Below are 7019 nucleotides of genomic sequence, written 5' to 3'. Positions count from 1 at the left end.
AGCCAGACCCCCCCCAAAAAAAAACACTGTATTTTACATAACAGCATCAACTACCTTCCAATAACTGAATAAGGCACCACTCTTGCTGCTGTAACCTGCAGTATATCACACTGTCATTTTTGCTCACTTTTGAGTAAAAAATGAATAACTACCATCTAAGATCACGCAACCAAGCTTTCCTATTCCACTCTCACCATGACAGAAAAAGCTTTCTCCAGAATAGTCACAATTCTTTGCAACTCATGTCCTCCTTTCTTTAGAAAGTCCAGTAGTCTAGATTCATTGTTAACAGCAATCCCAATACTCTGGGTTGCTGTTGTGTAGATGTTTTGGTAATAGCTACATTCACTTCATAAACAGTATGACTTAACTTTAACCTTATTGCTTTACTTTTGTAGATAATGCAGATTTCTTGTTATTCTGTTAAAATACAGAGCCATCTAATATAATGTTATTCTTTCTAACTACCATACATACTTTGTAAATAATTATGGAGCTGTTACTGTTTTTGTTGAGTGTTTTTGCTCTTTTATGCTCTCATTACCAAAAATGTTTTGAAACTCTGTATAAAAGATGGTTGAGATTCGTATATCACTACCTGACCATACCTCTCAAGTGTACTTCATTACGAGGAACGTACCTCATTTGAGGTCTTAAAAAGTTCATGTTCCTCGAAGTTCCTCAAAGTTCCACATTGAAAGAGTCTGTCACACATTCAGTGTTAGGAATTTTTTAAGTGAAATCCATGGTAAATAGAAATTAATCATATTAATTCATTAAAGGAACTTCTTTATAACTAAAACCTGCATATTTTAACCATCCTATGACCTTCTTAGCTGAAGTTGTTAGTAAGCCATTAGTATGTGTTCCACATTTTGCCCATTTGTTCCTCATTATGAAGGCAAGTGTTCCTCATTTTGGAGATGGAAGGTTGAGAGCTATGCTACCTGACTTTGGCCCAGGATGTGGTTAAAAAAGGAGCCTTCATGCAGTCTGATTTTTATAGAGAACAATAAATAAATAAATAAATAAATAAATAAATAAATAAATAAATAAATATAAGAATATCCATGCTCTGTCCCTTGAGTATGGTTCACTCTCAGAAAACAGCAGTTTACTACTATTCTGAACTTTTTTAATGATTGATGACAGACACAAATAGGCTTCCAAAATCATACAAGCAGACACTCAGAAACATGTTTTTAGTGTATAGCAAATCCCTGAGATAACACTATCATATGGAGTTATTCAGTGTTAGGAATATCTTAAAATGTAAATTTCATTTTGTCCTGTATCATGCATTTTATTGACTTCATATATTGACAATTATTTTAAAAATAGTAGAAACACTTTCTGGGTTCAGCCACCATTGCACACTAATATTTTTATAATGCAGATCTATTTTAAAACAGCTTTTATTAGGATCCATATAGACACTAGTGTTCTCTTTATATAGTTTTATGCTGGGTTAATGGACACGTTTATTTGTGGAAGTACCTGGCATCATCTTTGCTTCAGCCTGTCAAAGCCATGCTGTTATCCATGTAATTCCCTGGATAATAATTTACTGCCTAATTTTCCAGTATACAATGCCCTTTTATTAGGACGATAATGACAGGTAAGAAACAGCAGTTATCAATCTTTTGTGCACAATTAGCTCAAGAGAAACTAGCAAATCTTGTAGCTATTGATAAATCCACATTCTACTGCAGGTTTATGGGATATTTTCATAATACTGAATTAAGAAATATCAAAGCACAAAAGATTGACCATATAAGGTTGAAATATAGAATATTAAAGTTATGTGCTTCAGGCTTTTTAAGCAGCATTAAAAAGTTGTTAGGGTGTTATGTGAAATTGCAATGCAGCAGGGGCTGTTCTTCCTTTTCCCACTGCAGTATGATTTCAGAGACTGTATATGTAATTAGCAGGGCACAGCCCCCCCAATGAGGGGGAGGAGGGAGCTTGTCTCCCCTCCCTGCAAAGACACTGGTTGCAGTGGTTTTGATGTTCCATGCTTCGACCTTATGTGGTTGAGTTTTCTTGCTTCAATATTTCTTCATTTGATATTATGAATGTATTCCCAGGTTTATTATAGTGTTTTTTTTAAAGCACGTTGGAGCTACATGAAATCAGTCAATAAATAACAAAAATGAAACCTGAATAATTACTAAAAGCAAATTAAACAAATTTACAAAAATAATACATTTAAAAGCTTTGTCACAACAAAGTACAAAATTACTTAAAGCAAACAGGTATTAATACTAATAAATAAACATGAGGCAATTACCACAATATAGCATATGTCCACAATTTGAACTGGATATAAACCAATAACCTGCTTTAACAGCCATTAAAGCACGCAAACAAGGAACATAACAGTTTCTTATAAACATCATTAGGATAATTATTCACTTCCAAATGTCCCAAAGCCCAAAAAATAATGGTGCATCTGAGGCTTTGATTGGTTAATGGAAAGAAGTAACAAAACTAATAACTACAGAAAGTCCCTTGCAGAAAAGGTGCACACACCACCATTTCCAGAGAAATCCTTCCTTATAGAGAAAGTCTTCACATAAAAATTGCCTTGGAAGAAGTTTTGGATTAAGAAACCTCAACAATATCCCCTTTCACAACTTTGATCAACTATTTTCCCTGGCAACAAAGGATCTCTGACTCTAAGAGCCAGTTTTAAGCACCTCCAAAACAAAGTCACCAACTCCTTCAGCAACAGTTTAAGCAGTAGGACCCATACAATAACCACAAACATGGCCAGCTTTGAAGAATATACAAGCAGACTTCAGTAGCAGAAAAAAAACGTACAGCAGAGCTGAACATTTTGCCAATCACTGGCTACCAAAAGTGCTACTGTATTAGATAAGGTACAGAGAGGCATAAAGGACAGCTTCTATAACATTTATTTTCAAATAGACTACATGGTTGTACATTAATTAGAGCAGAGGAGTCTATTAAAAGTGATGATATAGCAATCTACATGGTGAATTCAGGTTCATAACACAACAGCAATGGCTCCTGTGTCAGGACAGAAAGCTTCACAAAATACATATCAAAAACATATAAAACTGCAGCGCTAAAACATCTAATAAACAAACACTGCACCATTTTTAACATTATTTTTCAGGTAGGTCCAACTCCTGCACTCCACAATGGGGAGTTTTGCTTCTAATATCCCAGATCTCTAAACATTCTACAAACAAACACAGGGGAAGGAAAAAAACACTTAAAACAAACAAGCTCACATTTTCCCATTACTCTGATTAGGCTGACCTCAGATACAGCATTTGTTTCAGTCATCTGTGCTTCCTCATACAACATAACACAGTGCTGACACTTAACATTAATTTAAGGTGCATGGCACTAAATGTTTTTAGAAAATGAGACATGACTAATTGTAACTTGTGTTCCTCAAAATTTAACTATGTGCCCCGCATTACATAATTCTGTGTCACAAATTGCTTTACTTTATAGCTGCAAAATACAATCAATAAACCTCCTGGCCTTATTAACATGAAAATATGTGCCATATTTGTTCATAATCATGCAAGGGACAGATAAGAGGTCACTTCTGTTTTGTCTGGTTACTAGGTAAAAACAGCTGAACAATCTGTTTCCAAGACATTGAAGAACTAGTCCTGATATTCATCATGTACTACAAACTAATTGTTTACAGTTTCTTTTTGTACCTTTTGATCAGCAGATTTGGTAGACATATTCCATTTTACATGTATCCCAATGGACCACAGAAATTTAACCAATGCAGATCCATTTCTTAGACTTAAGGCAGTTTTGAATGGATGCAAAGAATATAACACTTTGGAAACATAAACATGGACTACATATTTTCTTTTTCACTTGGGAAACTCTGTCTATTTGAAACGTGAAACTAGAAACTATTCTATACAACTCCTATTCATTATAATCTGAGTGGCACTTCATTTAACTGTTAAGGCAGTAAACTTTATATGAGCTATATCCTGACTGAAGTTTGATTTCTTCAACTACAGAAATGAGTAGAGCTCAAATAAAGGTTTCAGGATTTTTTCTGTAAATAATCATACCTAAACCTTTTTAATAAAACAATGCAGTTTATATATAAACCACATAATCAGTCATAAAACCCATATAATTAAAACTATTTAATAACCAGTGACTAGTAAACTGCACTGACTAGTTTTTGATTTACACTTTTTATCCATCTCTCCAGTACTGGCATTACCACCCAGGTGGTTCCTCTGCCTTCACCCAACTGACCTATTTATTCATTTCTCTATTGGGACTAGGGTTTGGCTTACAGGGTGAGCTCACCAATCCCCCCATCCCAGATTGCACCGGTCTCTCATTGGGGGAAGGGCCCTGTGATGATATGAGCAAGTGCCAGCATAGCCAGCAGGAGTTTTTTAAAGAGTGATATGTCCTTTGAATATCAAACTGCTTTATACAAGATGCTTGTGTTACAAATGTATTAGAACTTTATGTCATTTGTATATCAAACTGATTTTGTACAGCTGCTTGAGTTGAAATCATCAACATTGCACCCTGCTGAAATGAAGAGAAATGTACATGTATTATTATAGCTGAATTAAATGTATATGTTTTAATAGAGGATACTGGCACAGCAGAGGTTAATGTTAAGAAAAATTAGAGAAATGTAAATGAGCTGTTAAACCCTTAAAAGGTACCCCACAGTGCTGACTAGGACCGGATATGTTGGGTCTGGGGAAGAGCCTTTGTTCATTAGCTCAATGAAAAGCGAGGAGGCTCCAGGCACAGCCATAAACATTTGGATGTATATTGTGGCCATCTATGCTAACTTCCTGTCTCAGCTTCAAAGGGGAATACAGTGAGAACCTAGAGTCAGGTGACTAGATGAGGTCATTCTGCCAGCCCTCTTGGAAATTATAGTTCAGATATTACAAAGAGAAATCAAAGAGTATTGAGTATTTTATTTGAGAAGCCTGACTAGAAAGACCCTCACCCACAGCATCCTGCCTTACGTAGTAAGTAACTTAACTAGGGAACAGTAAAATTCTTTTAGATTCAGTCAGGAATACAGTGAAGCTTAGCTTAGAGAGTGTTTTTCTTTATTTGTATGAGTCTGTCCATCAATGTCGATTTCCATATTTTCTGTGATTTGAACTCTGTGGTTTACTGTGAATATATATTTTCCATATTTTCATGCTCTTTTATTATTTATTATTAAGTATATTTAAAACTTTTATTGTGGCCAGTCCTTGTAGAAAGTACTTAACCTTTGAGAGTGCATATATTTATTTGGTGACACTGTGTGAGCCACTCCAGAAGGCCTAGCCATCTTGGTGAACTACTACCATTTGCATTAATATTACACAGTATAACTGGACACCCTTTGTTAAGAGCCTTTAGTACTGACTGGTGGCAGTGATAACTACCTTATACTCTGGGCAGAAGGGGGCACAACAGGTATATCTGTCGCAGCGTTTTCCAGGTGCATGTGTGTGAAAAATCAAATCTCTCAGGGTGTGTCTGTCAGCTACTTGGGGCATGGACACGAAGCACTGGGTTTACAGAGAGGTTTCCGGAGGACTTGGCTTTGACACTCAGCTGAGGACCTAACCCTACAGCTGTACCAGTTGCGAGTCTTATTGAGGATCTGGAGGGAGACAGATATAGAGACATCCAGATACCAGGCTGAGTGTGTTCCCTGTGTGCTATTAAGGGGTATTGTAACTGATACAGAGAGGTCTGTATCTGGAAATACCGAGTGTATCCATTTGTATTCCAAGTGCACGTCCCTCTCCAGTGTCAGTGGTGAGGATTCAGGCTCCTTGATTGCTGGACCAGCATGGGGATGACACATATTGGTGGCCATCACATATTGGTAGCAGTGGTGGGCATCACAAGTCCTATGATCCATTCATTTCCTGCCCTTGAGCTTATTGGCTTACATTTTTGGGGTGAAGGTTGAGCCCATTCCCTTCTGATTCATTCCTGGGACTCAGCCTCAAAACCCTGGCCCTCTTGAGAAGTGAGGGTTGGGCAGTAGGTAGAGACCAGACAGCTGATCATGTGGACCAGACTAACCCCCCCCCAGCATTATAGATTCATGTTGACTCACCAAAGGTAGACAAAAAGCTATTACTCCCATGTATTATACATGACATAAACAAACTGTACAACAAAAGGAAGAAACTGTTGCAAAAGAAAGTAAAATCCCATAAGTTGAGAAGCTCCATGGTTAGCCTCACTAAGAAGCTGAGATCCCTTATAATATCCTCCAAAGCTATATACGAAAACAAAATCACCACTAATTCCAAGGACAACCACAAAGCATTCTATAGCTATGTCAAGAATCTTGATGGCAACACCCAGATTTGCTCTGTGTTACAGCACAAAGGCAAGAAAATTACAGAACCAATTGATATTGCCAACATCCTGGCAGATAGGTTTAGTGCTAACTTTAACCCCCTCTCACCCCCTAAAGGGCCCATATCTATACAGGAAGAATGCAGAGTCTCTGTAATTACAACTACGCAGGTAAAAGCTGCATTCTCTAAAGCCAGAAACACAGCATCCATGGGACCGGACAACATCCCAGGCTGCATTTTACACAAACTTCAGAACGAACTGGCTCCCCACTTAAGCACCATGTTCAATAATAGCCTTGCATCAGGCTTTGTGCCCACTGAATGGCGCACAGCAACAGTTATCCCACTCCACAAAGGGGGAGCCACCACTGATCCTGGGAACTATCAACCTATTAGCCTGATGAGCCTGGTCTGCAAGGCCATGGAACGTATCATCATGGAACTCATAAACAAAGACATTGGTAACCTCCAAACTCTGGATCCCACCCAGTTTGGGTTTGTGAAAGGCAGGTCATGCCTCCTGAACCTGATCAACTTCTTTGAGGCAGTCACCAAAGCCGTAGATGAGGGTAAGGTGGTTCATACAGCCTATCTTGACCTCGCCAAGGCTTTCAACACCATCCCCCATTCTGGAATTATAGCTAAACTCACTAA

This window comes from Protopterus annectens, chromosome 3.part1 (genome assembly GCF_019279795.1).
Source record: "Protopterus annectens isolate FY-2018-M chromosome 3.part1, PAN1.0, whole genome shotgun sequence".
NCBI lineage: Eukaryota > Metazoa > Chordata > Ceratodontiformes > Protopteridae > Protopterus > Protopterus annectens.
Note: the sequence above shows the minus strand (reverse complement) of the source record.